A 15,132-nucleotide genomic window follows, 5' to 3' on the forward strand; every position below is an offset into this window, starting at 1 on the left:
TGTCTCTGGGGGCGTGGACAGACGTGAGAAGGGCGGGGCACGAGGCTCTAGCTCGCGCTGAGGCAGGAGGAGCTGCTGCCGCCGCCTGCCGCCGCCATTTTGGTTTCGCTGCTTCGGCTCTGAGAAGGGGCAGAAGCGGCGGTGGGTTGGTCCGGGTCCTGCCCTGGCCCCGTCCGTGAGGGCGGCCGGGAGGATGCGGCGGGGAGGAACCCGGCACCGGCCTTGGCCGTATTGTCGCTGACACGGTGAGAAGGACGTCATGTCGGGCTGGGCCGGGCGGGGACGGGAGCCGCCACAGGCCCGGGGGGAGGGGAGCCTGGACAGAGAGTCTGCGTTGCCCCCGATTCTTATGATGCTCACAACCCCGCGTGCGGCGCCCAGACCCTTATCAGTCCCCTCCCTTGGGCCTTGAGTACGTACGGGGGATCCCTGACAGTCAGGCCCGTGTGGGGGCGGGGGAGAGGCGGGGGGGATCCCTGACAGTCAGGCCCGTGTGGGGGCGGGGGAGAGGCGGGGGGGATCCCTGACAGTCAGGCCCGTGTGGGGGAGGCAGGAGGGAATCCCTGACAGCCGGGGCCCGTGCCTGGCGCGCGGGGGGTGGGGGGAAGATCCCTGACAGCCGGGGCCCGTGCCTGGCGCGCGGGGGGGTGGGGGGAAGATCCCTGACAGCCGGGGCCCGTGCCTGGCGCGCGGGGGGGTGGGGGGAAGATCCCTGACAGCCAGTCCTGTACCTTGGGGGGCTTCCGTGCTTCCTGACAGCGAGGCCCCTTGGAGAGGAGGTTGGGAGAGAACCCCTGACAGCTGCCCCCCTTGTGCATGGTGGGGAGGAGAGGGAACGTCCATGATCCAGGTCCTGGGTCTTGGGAGAGGGAATCCATCACAGCCTGGCTTGTGTATTAGGAAGCAGAGAGTTCTTTAGTGATCAGACTTGTTTGAGAGCATCAGGATTTCTAATACTTTCATCTTTGAGAGCAGGTAGGGAGAGCCTTACAGTCCTGTCTGTGCATAGAGGGTGATGGTAGATTCCTGGTAGTTCCACCTGTATTTGGCGTATGTGTCGTGAGGGGTTTCTGATGTCTGGCTTGTGTTTTATGTTTGAATAGGCAGGTACCAGACAGTCTAGCTCAGTGGTTCTCAATATTTTTCTAGTGGGATGCCTAACTCCTATGTCCTTCACACAAGGACCCAAAACATTTGCTACCTGCTTTTTCTGCCTCTGTTCTTTCAGCTCTTTCCCCTCTCATTACTTAGATTTTTCTCTATAATTTTTTCCTTCTCTTTAACTTTTAATCTCTTTTTCTCACAGTTTTTCTCACGTTCTCCACTTAGCCGAAAGCTACATGCTGCTTGGGATGAGGACGTCTATGAGATGGCTCCAAGTCATAATGTTCACTTTAATTTAGCTGAGTGTTCAAAGAACAAATGAGAAATTTGGGCCAATGAACTATTCCTGTGGCTATTCAGCTTAATTAGGAGCCCTTTGGTATCAAGGATGGAAAGCAAGTGCCTTTCACAGAAGTGCCCACAGCCACAGGAACACATTCTAGTTGGGGATGGATTAGTAATCAGTGTCATCCAGCTTTCATGAGCACTGTTCTTCTCCTCTGCTCTTTATCCTCCTGGCATTAGTCTGACTCTCCCTAGGGGCATGATTTTTGAATTGGGAAATGCGATGTTTGGAGATACAAGTATATGGGAGAGTGAAATCCCTGATATGGGTTTGTATTTGCAGGGGAAATCCCTTACAGGCCTGTGTTTAGGGCAGATGGTGAGGGTGAAGAATTCTTGATAGATCTATGTTTGGAGGGGTCAGGGAAGGGCCATGGATGTTGTGGCTTGGGTTCTCAAGACTATCCAACCCCATCTGCCTGAGAGCATGAATTCCAGCTCGAGCTGCAATGTCCACACTGCTATAAGCCCTCCTAGCATGAGTCTGTCTACCTGGGCTGGGAGGCTTGCACCCAGCTGCAGTATAGACATACCCCATAAAGCCTGTGAGGATAAGGCCTATATTTAGGGGTCATGTTTGGAAGGAAAAGGATCCCTGATGTTCCTGACTGGGTGAAGAGTGGGCATGGGGAACATCCGACAGCCTCCCATATGTGGAGATGTAGGTCCCTGACAGCTCCATATGTCAGTGTGTTTCTGGTGGGGAGAAATCCCTGGCCCAGCCTGTGCCACAAGGGATAAGAGAGGGTGGATACCTATCCATTCTAGTCTCTGTTTAGGTTGGCATAATTAATCCCTGGCAATCTGTTTTATTTATGTTGACAAGGGGAATCCCTAAAAGCCAAGCCTGTGTTTGGGAAAGGGTAGGTTCCCAGCAAGATTGTAGTTGAGGGGAAGGGACAGGAAATCCCCTCACATTTCAACCAGTGTTCAGCTGGGGATGGAAATGTCCCTTCCTTAAACCTGTGGTTAGTGGCCAGGTAAATCCTAGCAGTTTATCCTATGTTTTAGACAAAGGTGTGAGGGGCTTTCTGATAAACTGCTCTTGTATTTGGGATTAGTAAACTCATACATTTTAAGGCTAGAAGTCATTTGATCAGCCTGACTTCTTGTATAACATTGAATGCGGAGAGAGGGAATCACTGACAGTCTTGCCTCTCTTTTAGGGATAAGGTTCCTTGAAAGTGGGACATTTGGATGCTGAGGATCTCTGATGATTGTGCCTGTGTTTGGCAGGAATTCTCTTCCATGTTCAATCAGGTTTGTGTTGGAGATGGGGATTTTTGTTGGGCAGGCCTGTGTTTCAAGTGTCAGATCACTAACAGAGATGCCTGTGCTTTGGGCAAGGGAGATGGAATCCTGACAGTTAGGCCGGGGCCAGGGAGATATGCGGAATGCTTGACTTTGTGGCTTGTATTTGAGGTGCAGAGAGGGGGATACTGGCAGTAGGACATGTTTGAAGGAGACTGGGCAGCAGACTGATAGATGAAGCTCGTGCCTTAGAAACATAACTTGCATTGGAGGTAGACCTAGTCTATGAACTCACTTGCAATAGATAAAATGACCATAGAACTCCATGCGCAGCCCATTTTAGGCTTGACTTTTCCTCAATAAGGTGTGCGTGCGTGCGTGCGCGCGCAGAATCACAGACTCACAACACTCCTACTCTCACACATAAATTTAAAAAACCCAGATGAGACTATTTCTTCTGTTGCTAGAAAGTGCGTGGGAGAGATTTTTTCTTTTTTTAAATATTTGAGGTGCTCAGGTACTATAGTGATAGGGCCACGTAAGTAGCTAGGAGATCCATGAGGATCAGGCCTGTGTTTGGAGATGGGCTGACTGCTGATGGTTGGGCCTGTATTTGAACAGGGGTGGATAAGGCAATCAGGAGTCAGGAAATATTGTGTTTCGGAGGTTAGTTCCCTAACACTTCATAGATTCCAAGCCCAGAATAGACTATTGTGATCATTCTAGTTCAGTGGTTTCCAACCAGTGGCCCACGGGGGCTTTCAAAATGTCCTGCATTCCCCTCCTGCTGGCTGCAGAAGGGAGCTGCTGCTCCCTGAAGATCCAGGTGGAGTGTGTTGTTGTGGGGCTGAAAGACAGTGCAGGCTCCTTTGCTGTAGCCAAGGGGAGGGGAGATCAGCACTTCCCTCCCCTTGGCTGTAGGAGGAAGCGCTCTACCTGGGTCCCTGCTGGAGCCAGAGGGAGGAGAGCACTGATCCTCCATCCCCTTGGCTGCAGAAGGGTGCCGCTATCTAGAGGGAGCACACAGTTTCCCTACTGCAGCCAGGGGGACGGGAGATCCTCTTCGCTGAACTCCTTCCCTCTGGCTGCAGTCGGGGGGGGGCGGCTGCTGGCAGAGATTGTGGCCCTCGAGCCAAAAAGGTTGAGATCCACTGTTCTAGTCTGACCTGCTGTATGACACAGGCCATAGAACTTTCCCAAAATAATTCCTTGAGCATATCTTTTAGAAAGACATAGTCTTGATTTAAAAAGTATCAGTGATGGAGACTCCACCTCAACACTTGATAAGTTGTTCCAATGGTTGGTTACTCTTACTGTTATACTGAAAATAGGGCATACATTTTTGAGTTTGTCTAGTTTCTACTTCCAGCCATTGGATTGTGTTATACCTTTCCCTGCTAGATTGAAGAGCTTGTTATCAAATATTTGTACCCCATGTAGGGACTTCTAGACTGTAATCAAGTCACCTGTTAATCTTCTCTTTCTTAAAATAAATAGATTGAGCTTCTTGAGTCCATCACTCTGTCGTGTTTTCTAATCCTTTAATCATGCATGTGGCTCTTCTCTGCCTCTCCGATTTATCAACATACTTCTTGAATTGTTCCAGAAGTGGTACAGAGGTAAAATAACTAAGGCCCTACTTGAATCGCAGGGTGATCTTTAAATAATTGCGTCTGCGTACTGTGGATAAGACATGGAAAATCACGGAAAAGAAATATTGGATCTTTATTTATAGTGGTAATTTGGAAAAGCCAGAGTAGACTTGTTAGTTTAAGAAAAATTTGCTGGAATGATATAAACACTTAAGTATTATGTTATGCCTGCTTATATTTTTGATAAGAATACATTTTGCTGCAACTATCTTACATTCATTTAAAAACAAAAAAAGTGACCAGTACAGTATAAAATTCAGAAAACTAAATGTTTTAACACAACTGCTATAGAAATCAAATCCAGTCACTTTAGCCTTTTACATTTTACAGGCATTGAATGTTAGTGCAGTACTAGTTTTATAGTCAAAAGGTATGTAAAATTGTGGACTGTACAAAGTAAGCTAATTGAAATCAAAATTGTGCTGGAAGCCTAATATTGCGGGATTCGCAATATTGTGAATGAGGTAGGGGCTTAGTTGTTGTTATTGATTTTTGACATTTCAGTTATAGGAATCATCCCATCAAGTTTCAGTAATACTAACTAAATCAAATTTATTCTCACAAATGAACACTTCCATTTCCTCTTGTTTGTTACCCAGGCTCCTAGCATTGATTTATAGGTAATTAAAGAATTTCTACTCTTCATGTCCTTAGGTTTGTTGTTTGATTTTATTCTCAACATCTCAATTTTTGTGCTAATATCTTCCCTCTTTTTACCCTCCCCTTTTTTATTAGTTTAATGCCCTCCTGACTCTTCTAGCCAGCCTGTCCCCAGGAAGATTGGTCCCCCTTCTACTGAGTTGGAGTTCCATCCAAACTATACATCTGCCTCTCATCATAGAAGATGGACCAATGTTTCACAAACCCAAACCCTTCACCCTACACCAGTAACATAGCTAGTGCTTCGCTTTCAGTATCTTCTGCCTTCTGTACTCCTTTGCTCGTGGGACAGGAAGGATCAGAGAGAAGTTCACTTGGACATTCTTCTTCATTATGCTCCTGAGTTTCCTGAAGTCATCTGCTATCTGCAAGATATCCCATGACACAGCTGAATCTGGGTTTGAACAAGGGGGAAGGGATCCTAGTCTGTTGGGCCTGTGTAGTGAGGGGATTTTCCCCATGTGTGTGAAGAGGTGGGAGCATGTTAAACTGGTGGATTGTTTTATTTTGAAGGGCTTGATTTCTTACTTTCTTGCTCACTAGCAGGTTCTGTGGGACTTTTTGTGGGGGACTGCTCAGATAGTATGGTCAGCAATTTGTTGGTGGAGTTGAGATAAGCTCCATGGCAGCTGAGCCTGTATTTAACAGGGGTGAGGGATTTCTCCTGAATTACATGAGGTGTTTCCATGCTGCATACTTCAATGGGAAAATGCATTATTTGCCAGTGGTCAGTGGAAATGTCCCTTTAATTATCCTTCAGATGAATCCCCTTTGTTTGTGATGGTTATGGATCCTCAAGTCTTTACTCTTATCCATAATCTTCTATTTACTAACTGGATACTTTAGCTGGACATTTCACATTCCACAAAGACTTCACCCTGCCTTTTTGGTAGCCATGGAATGGGGAAAGTGGCTGTTGCTTACATTATTTCTGGAACAGGCTGTTAATGTACATGAGCCTGGGCCCATGGTATGTGGATGAGATGAATGAAGCTCTTTAGAGCAGGAATGTCTCTCATTCTGTTTGTATGGTACCTGGGAGTAAAGAAATGCCAGTGTTAGGGTTGCTCAAGCAATCTAATTTTGCCCCCTTGTAAAGCATGTATTACAACACAGGCCAGAATCTTCTAAAAATCAGGTCAGCTCTATTGAGGTGTCTAACTACGATTTAGGAGCCTAACCTTGAGTTTTGAAGTGTTTTCTACTGTACTTGCTCTTGTATAGCCTCTTCTGCTATTCTAGATGCACATGTGTAGTCTCTTCCACTGTGTTTTACTCTGTATGTCTGTCAGATAGACAAGCAATAAGTCATTTATATAAAAGATGTGTAGTGAATGAGGCAAGGATTCCTAGGGATACATTCAAAATATCATTGCAAGTATGCAGTTTAGTAGAGGTTAGATTTATTCCTCCAGATCAGTGGTTCTCAACCTACGGCCCAGTCAGCACACAGCTATGGCTCATGGTGTGACATCCTCAGGGCCATACAGGTAGTGTGTGTGTGTGTGTGTGTGTGTGTGTATATAATATATGTATGTATGTATATTGTGTTAATGTGGCACACAACACACAGAAAGTGGCATATGCGGCCCACAATGGTAAATAGGTTGAGAACCATTGCTCCAGAACAAGGTTTTATGAATTTTGTTATAAAGTAACTAAACCATAGACAATAACAGTTAAGCCAAATGGCACTTATCTGTTGAACTTCCTTAATACTATAACAAATAGTCTAATCTCGCATATTGTACAGTAAATTTTCTCCACAGTCTAACAAGCAGTTAGGTGAGTAGAAACCAGGATCTATTCTAGCAGATACTAGCATAGAAAAATGAGTAGAATAGTTAGTTCCTTTTTTTAAAAAAAAAAAGCTTATGCTTTTTTAAAAACATACTACCTTTTCTAAGATGTAAATGTAAGAGCACATCTCTTGTGGTAATTTTTTTTCCCCAGTTTTAAAGACAAAATTATTCTAAAATTTTTATATTTCAGTTCCACTTGACTTCCTCCAGGGAGCCAACTATTGTCTAAAAATCACTTAATATAACGTTATACTGAACATCAAAATACATTTAGTTATGCTTTATAAAATGGAAAGAAGTTCTTGTGTGTTAGTTGCTGAATTGAAACCATTCATTTCTAGAACTCTTATGAGTGTATAAAAAGTAGTTTAAAACAATTGACATGCCAGAGGGCCACTAATACAAATCATGATGCTGTTACGATGAGGGAAAATTAAATTTAATATATTGCTACTGGGCTTCAGTGCTGTTAAGTAGACATTGATATCAAGTGGAATGTAGATTGCATTTTTGCCCCACAGTTGGAGAGAGGTAGATATACACTATTATGAGCATGATTCTACTACCCATACAAGGTAATGCTTCTGATCTCCTAGCTGGTGAAAGTTTGGTAAATTAATCCTCTAGCCTAACACCTTTAGGAAACAAAACCTGAATCTTTGTTCCTAATTTCCATATTGCAATCCTAGTTCTTGTTCAGCATAACTAAAGGCATTCTCTTTGCAGTATAGAGAGAATTCAGAGCGAACTCTTGATTTACTGTCTTTAGTACATTATCCTTCATAATGCATACATAAATTGGAAATGCAAAGGTAAGGTACTCCAAAGAACCTTAAATTTGCTCTCATATTCTTCTGTCCACTCTTTAGAGCCCAATAGCATGAGACAGTTTTATGTTTGTACTCTGTACACCTTGATCACCTAGTATATAAGACACGTACTGTCATTTAGGCATTTTAATATGTGCCTCACCCACCACATGTGGCACTTATAAAACCATATAATATTCTGTAATTCTTCTTTAATTGATAAAACAGTGAAATTAACATCTCAATCCTTATATTTCATATAAACACCATAAACCTATCCATTCTTCATTCTGTCTTTTTAGTATAATAATATTTAACTCGTATAGCATTTCTCATCTGTAGACTCTAAAAATATATATATAAATACACTTGTTTTACAGATTCAGAAACTGAATCACAGAGGTAAGATTTTTTGCTCAAGGTCACACAGCAGGTCATTGGCACAATCAGGAAGAATACGATTCAGGGTCTCTTGGCTTCCAGTTCAATGATCTAGCCATTGTTTCACGCTGCCTCCTACAGACTAATTAATGCAGAGGAGTAGCATTATATACAAAGTGTTCTATACCCTGTTGGAAGAGAAGCTCTTAATGGAGAGGGCCATGAAGGAGACTCTCAATGGATAAAAGTCCCATATCATAAGAACAGAAATATAATAGTTGGGGTATAATAGCTGGCTTCTGATTCAGAATAATGATGGTGATGTAAGAATGTTGAAAGAGATCAAAGGAGGCAACAAAATCTACAGTAATGTCCAGTGACTTTAACCATCCAGGAATAAATTAATTGAATGATGTGTTGTTTAAAGTTTCATAATACTATAATCTATTCCTTTCTGAAGTAAGAGGATATCTTTTCTTCTCTTTTATAAATTAAAAATTCCATAAACTCAAATGTAAAATCACAGAAACTACACATACCCTAGAACAAAAATAAAAAGCAACAGATGTGAAACAGCATGGTTAAATGGAAAAAGTATAAAAGTCTTAAACAATTATCTTATCATGAATGTGGGCCATAAGTCAGCATTCATTGCTCTTGTTTAACATAGTCATGTTGAGCATTCCAGATTAATGCATTTACTATTGCTATTTACTTATATTGTGGATGTATACAAAGGCCTTGATCAGGACGTTGTGTTAGGTGCTGTGTAAAACCCATGGGAAGGCATGTTCTCTGTTCTGAAAAAGCTTACAGTCTAATTTGAAACAGGACTTCATAGTGAGTACAGCAAACATTGGGAGGGTGAGCATGGGTAACGTAGGTAATATCACATGATTGCATTTGAACTTTTAAAATAAATAAATAAAAACTAGCTGCAATTATGTCTCAACCATAGCTATCATTCGTTGGTTGATTTCTTGTAGGGGTCACAGTGGAGGTGTGTATTAAAAAGGGACTTAAGAGGAGAGGATAATAGTCTTGTGTGTGGATTCATTGATGAACAGGGTGGATTTCTAAAATAACTGATTTTAATTATTAATGAAATCAGCAAATAGGAAACCTTGATTTAAATAATTGTTTTGCTTTTGCACATTTTAGTTATTTTCCTAATAAAATGTTGTCTCATAGGTGGTAACCATTAAATTTTGTACTTTGTTAACCAGAAGGATACATTGTATCTGTACACATTTATTTAATTGATTATATAGGTTAACATACATTTAGTCAGTTCTTATTTTTTACATTTTTATTATGTTAAAATTGTGAATGATGCATTTCTTATTTGCTAGATGTTTAATAATTTTTGCTCATGATTTGTGTCAAGCTCTATATGGATGAAAATTGGAATTCAATTAAAAATGCACAAAAACAGCATTTTAAATTCATTAGTTAAATAAAACTACCTCAAATATGCTGGATACATAAGAAGAAAAAAGTATCAAAATGTGGTTATCATTTTAACCTAACTGATTTTTTTAAACAAAGGAAGTGTTGCTTGTAGTTAGAGAATTGAGCTTATTGTTTCTGGTTATCTGCGTCCTAGCTGTGTTTTTAGAATTAGTAGATCTCATTCTCTGACACCTAGTGTTTATTCGTAGATAGAAAGAAAAAAAGAAGGATTCCTGCTTTTCCACCTTCTAGTTGGTTTCTTAACTTTGAATGAAGTAGTCGTAACTGGACTAGTTGAATAAACTGAAATGAAGAAAACATTCTCTCTCTGCATGCTGAAAAGACTACTGCCATCAAAAGCTAGTCTAGTGCTTTAACAAACTCTGGTTCTGGGTGCTTGCTTAGCCAGTGATTTCCACTAATCAGTTCAGTGGTTTGACTTTCTTTAAAACTTTGGCAGCAAATGTGCACTGTTTAATATTTTTTATTTAATTTGAATTATTTTAATAGATTGTAGCAAGTTTAGGCCTTAACATGGGTTCACATAATTTCAAATGAATTTTAAATAGGTTTACTTTAAAAAAAATTAATTAAAACTTAAAAAAAATCCAATTTAAATTTAAAAAAAATATTTGGTTTTTAACTATCTTGTTCAGGAAGTATTCTATGTGTAAGGGCAGTGCAGAAGACAGCATGGAGACGTTAGTTGGAGAAGCAGACTAAAGGGCATATAAGCTAGCATCATGGGACAAGGGGGGGAGGGGACAAGAGCAGACCAGCAGACAGCGGTGGAGTTATGTCCGGGCTTGAGGCAGTTACAAGAATCTTAAATTTGATGAGGTGAAGAAAGGAGGCCATCACTGGGATTCAAAGAAATGAAAGCTTTGGTCAGATCAGATTAAACAAATGATCCTCTTGCCAGGTGCATTTTGTATGAATTGCAGAGAGATTATGTGGGTGTCAGAAAGGTCAAAGAGGAGTAGATTGTAGTAATCAAGGCAAAACGATGATGAGTGGTTGGATGAGAGTTTTTGCTATCTGAATAGAAAAGAATTAATGATAAATAATAGAGCCAGGCATGTGTTCATGAGTGTCATCAATTTTATGAACTTGTTTAGTATATAGTTATTAATTTTGTTATCACCAAATCAGATTTCAGTCCATTTCTCCTTCAGTCTCTAAATATGAATGTGAACTTTGTCCTGGTTTTGCCAATTGCAAGCTCAGTGAGTGTGAACTTGGTTCTTCCTACCTTAAAAAAAAAAAAAAAAAAAAAAAAGTCTTGCTATTTTGAGTAAATGTGGAGCCAGATGTAGCAGCAGGAGACAAAGTGCTCATTCACATCCAGCTTAGTATACAGTACAGTAAGATTTCAGTCACTTTTAAAAAACATGTTGATTCTTTTACAACCTGGTGGATTCAACAAATTTAATTTGCAAGTAAGCAGCTGTAAAGAGTTGGAGGTATTTTGCATAGTGTTTGCTAGAAGAACAGAGGAGGAGAGGAAACACTTGGGTGGGCATAGATCCAAGAGGTGTGTATTACATGGAGTTTCCATAGCTTTCTTTAACTCTAGATTGTGCAAATTCATGTGCTATCTTAAATCTATTTATCCTCTCATCACATTTTCCTTTGTGTATCAGTATGTGGAAAATACCATTTTTAGAGGTAGAGTTTGATTGTATTGCTTGAATATTGGGGCTGGAGCCAGGAAGTCCCAAGTTCTAATTCCATCTCTACCGCTGACTTGCTCTGTGGCCCTGGGTCAATCACAACCACAGTGTCTGCTTTCCCCCTCTGTAAAATGGGATAATACTTATCAATTTACTTCTGGTGGATGGTTTGAGGATTGATTAGTTAGAAATGCTTTCAACTTGAATTTTAAAAAATTGATTACATTGAAAAAAATCTAGTTTCTGTTAGACAGCCCTTTAAATAGCAGTATAGACTTGTGGGGCAAGGGGAATGCAAGGGTTTTCTGCTCCCCTGCTGATGTTTATAAGGATCTTTCCTGCAAGCCTTAGAGCAGCAACATCAAAGATGCCTTGTTTGGAAGATGACTTTGGGATTGTAAAACTCTGGCTGGTATGTGCTTGCTTGGAGCAAAAAATACTTCCTGCCTCTATTTTAATAGCATCTCTTATGGATTGACATTGAGGACAATTGTATAGGTAATTAGAATGAAAAAAAAATTGTAGCATCAGTTCTTTTCCTGTATCATACCTTCTTTCCTATTGTGTATGTGTTGTCCTTTTCAATTTGTAAGTTCTTTCAAGCAAAAACTTATTAAAGCAGTAATTTCATTTGAGATCCACTTCAAACATGTGATTGGTTGTTTCTACCTTGGGCCAGTTGGGATTAAGGCTTGTAGTATGGAAGACTGGTTCAAGATCTGAGAAGTTCTGTATGTCAGTGAACAGTGACTTGGTTGCGCTTCGCTCTTCATTTGGGCAGGATTCTAGGTGTCCTGTAGAACTGTTTTCTCCAGTACTTTTGCCTCTTTCACAGACTTTACAGCAACAGCCCCAAGGAGAAAATGTTTTCAAAGTAAAGAAATGTCTGCAAAGCAAAGTAAATCAAACACTTTCTTGCCTAGCCTCAAGCCTGGGGATAAAGCTCAAAATTGGTGGGTCAAGAAATTCCTTCCACGAGGTGAGCCTTCCTTTTTAGTGGCCCATTAAATCTTTTATGTATGCCATCTGGTCTGAACCCAGTATAGTGTTTCATAGATGACTTTTTTTTTTTTTTTTGAGGCCAAACTCAGGCAGTTTCTGAGATGGCCTATTTTTATTCCTTCTCCCTGTCCCCAGGCATACACGCGCATGCACACACATGCGCAGCAATATGTCCTGGTTAGTAGAGGACAACTCTCTTTGAGAGAAACACTGTTAGTGGGCATAAACAAATTGTTATGGAATTTTTTTTGCATATCTCAGTGTATTAGACGTCAGCTGAAAATGAAAACCACTCAGACAATGGGGGACCAAGAGTCCTCAAAAAACAAAGTTTAAATTCAAGAATTCAGGACCCTGTGCGGGGGGAGGGTCTCAGAGCCTGAGCCCAAATGTCTACACCTCAGTTAAACAGCTCCTTCGCCCATGCCCCGCAAGCCCTAGTCAGCTGGCACTGGCCCGCTGTGGGTTTTTAATTGCAGTGTAGACATACCCTAAAAGGTGGTCTCCAAACAGTTTCTTGAATAATCAAATTGATGAGGCTCAATAAAATAAAATAAACAACGTTTGGATTTTTTTTATCTTCAGTTTCCTATATGGCTCAGAACTACTTTCCATCTTCACTAAAAGTTATGTCTTCTGTGGGTATTCATAAAATAGTTTACTCAAGAGATCACAGAAAAATATAAAACTCATAGCTCTGTTATTTAAAGGTAACTTCTTTCTCTCCAGATACCAAGAAAAGAGGGTCAGAATCCAAACCCCAGTATCCGCTTCTCCCAGAGTACATGAGCAACATTTGCAATGCCAGAATCTAAGAGATGTTGAGGAGTTGTACCCATTTTATTTGTATTATTCAGAAATAATTGAGGATTGACGTTAGACCAGTTTGCAAACAAGACAGTAAATGAATACTCAAAATCCATTATTCAGTCCATAAATCCAGCTGGTTATTAGCATCAGTGAATCTCCAAGATGTTCACTCACATTATTTCTCCAGTGTCCTCAGCAATATCTCATTCTCACTTTAGGTTCTCAGCATGTCCACTATTATGCTCTGCTCTTTGTTCTAGCTAAATAGTCAAAGATCTTAACCAAAATTGTGGTGGTGAAAGCAGTAGCCCTAAGGAAAGAAAGGGATAGCATTAATCTTTTGCCTGGATAATTGGCTAATTCAACCTTCATCATGTCCAGTAGCATTAACAGTAATCTGAACTGTCTAGAATTTATTCCAGAGCCTAGTGCTGATGCACAAAAGACACAAGTACTTTTTTACCCAAAACCAGAAGATGAACCCTTTGGGGTCATTTGAATATAACTAGAAAAGATCTGTCTGTTTACAGATTGAGCAGTATAATAACAACAATAAAAAAGACTGTCAGATAAGATAGTTTCATCTTAGAGGGAAGCTAGTGATCTTGGAAGTAGTAGTGCCCAAGAATGGCCATACTGGGTCAGACCAATGGACCATCTAGCCCAGTATCCTGTCTTCTGACAGTCAGCATTGCCACGTGCTTCAGAGGGAATGAATAGAACAGGTAATCATCAAGTGATCCATCCCATCGGCCATTCTCAGCCTCTGGCAAACAGCAAACCCTGCCTATCCTATCTAATAGCCGTTGATGGACCTATCCTCCATGAACTTATCTAGTTCTTTTTTGAACCTCTTCATAGTCTTGACCTTCACAACATCCTCTGTCAGGTTACACTTTAGGACCCTCTTGCTGTCCCTTTTAAGAGAGGGAGCTCAGTTTCCACAGAATTAGAATAAGATCATCCTTTCCAGGAGGATCTCCATCTCTCATCAGTGATGGTTATAGCATGTCACCATATGCAGTTGAGAGGTATTTAGAGAGCTAGAATGGGAGAAACTCATCATGGAGGCCAGTGTCTCAGGTCAGATACTTCACCTACATCACCAGCTCATCCACGACATCTGCCAGAAACTTTCAGGTACTCACCATGAGTTGAGGTATTAAACACAAAAACTTTCCTACAAGACCTGACTGACTTTCTTTAGAGTCTGTGAGATCATCACTAATTTAATCAATTTTCTTTGCAAATATAGTTTAGTATATTGTACTTGAGGATTTGCTTATCAGATCCATTCACTGTAAACTGGCTTATGAAGAGTGTAAAACTAAATGCTGTACCTGCTAATTGTCTTTTTGCAGCAGTAATATCCAAGTACAGAACACCACATCATGGAAGGATTTGTAATCTAGGCACCTTGTTTTTATCTAGGCTTTTAAACCACTTACATTGTAAAATATTGAAAACAGTTTGATGCATTTATTTTCCAAAGAACAAGTATTTGGAAGGCTCAGCTGTAGAAAATTTGTTCTGGAAGTCGTTCAGCACTAGAGGGCCTCAAAAAAGTCTTGCATATGGATGGTTACTGCTGCTGCTTGTCCAAATGGCAAATGAACTAGCAAGCCATCAATTCAGAGATGACACCTTCCCATTGCAACAATTACCAGGAAGATTTTATTGTCTAGTTGTTGTGGTTTAAATATTTCTGCTGCATTTCCTCATCTACTAACACTAGTTTCCATTGCTGAGTTGAACATATTCTTAAGCTCTGGTAGATTTCAGTGCTTTGAAAGTGCGGTATGTTGTTTTGTGTTCAATCAGAGTTCAATGTGCTGCTAGTTGTTATGTATTATTTGGATTACGGTAGTGGCTAGAGTCTATAGTTAGAATTTGGGACTCCATTGTGCTAGATGCTGTTGTTGTTAATTCTGATGATCCCTTGGTGGTTGAGGATGATCTTTCACGGGTTTTATTTTATATGGATCCTTTGATGATGGAGAAGTTCAATCCTTGAGCCGCAGATTCTTTGGCATATGTTGCAGGTGGTGTTGGAAGGAAGGGTTGGGCAATGATTGCTGCATGACAGTTGTCTGTCTTTCTTTTTCCTGGCATTTTTCTGTGAAAGGTGATTTTCCTCAAAAGTTGTCTGTTGTTCCTTCTCTGTCAAGTTTTTGCCAGATAGTTCTATCAT

The 15,132-nt window shown here is 40.9% G+C and overlaps 1 protein-coding gene across 2 annotated transcripts in view; it reads left to right on the forward strand.

The window, feature by feature from the left end:
• Nucleotides 1-77: 77 nt before the first annotated feature.
• ASH1L (ASH1 like histone lysine methyltransferase) overlaps nucleotides 78-15,132 on the forward strand; it is a 151,513-nt gene continuing 136,458 nt past the window's right edge. For both annotated transcript variants that reach the window (XM_067539158.1, XM_067539161.1), the window contains exon 1: nucleotides 78-245. The gene's annotated coding sequence lies outside the window, so the exon portion shown is untranslated. The remainder of the gene's footprint in view (nucleotides 246-15,132) is intronic.

Source organism: Emydura macquarii, unplaced genomic scaffold (assembly GCF_026122565.2).
Source record: "Emydura macquarii macquarii isolate MOO-44397 ecotype Brisbane River unplaced genomic scaffold, CSIRO-AGI_Emac_v2 contig_527, whole genome shotgun sequence".
Lineage (NCBI taxonomy): Eukaryota > Metazoa > Chordata > Testudines > Chelidae > Emydura > Emydura macquarii.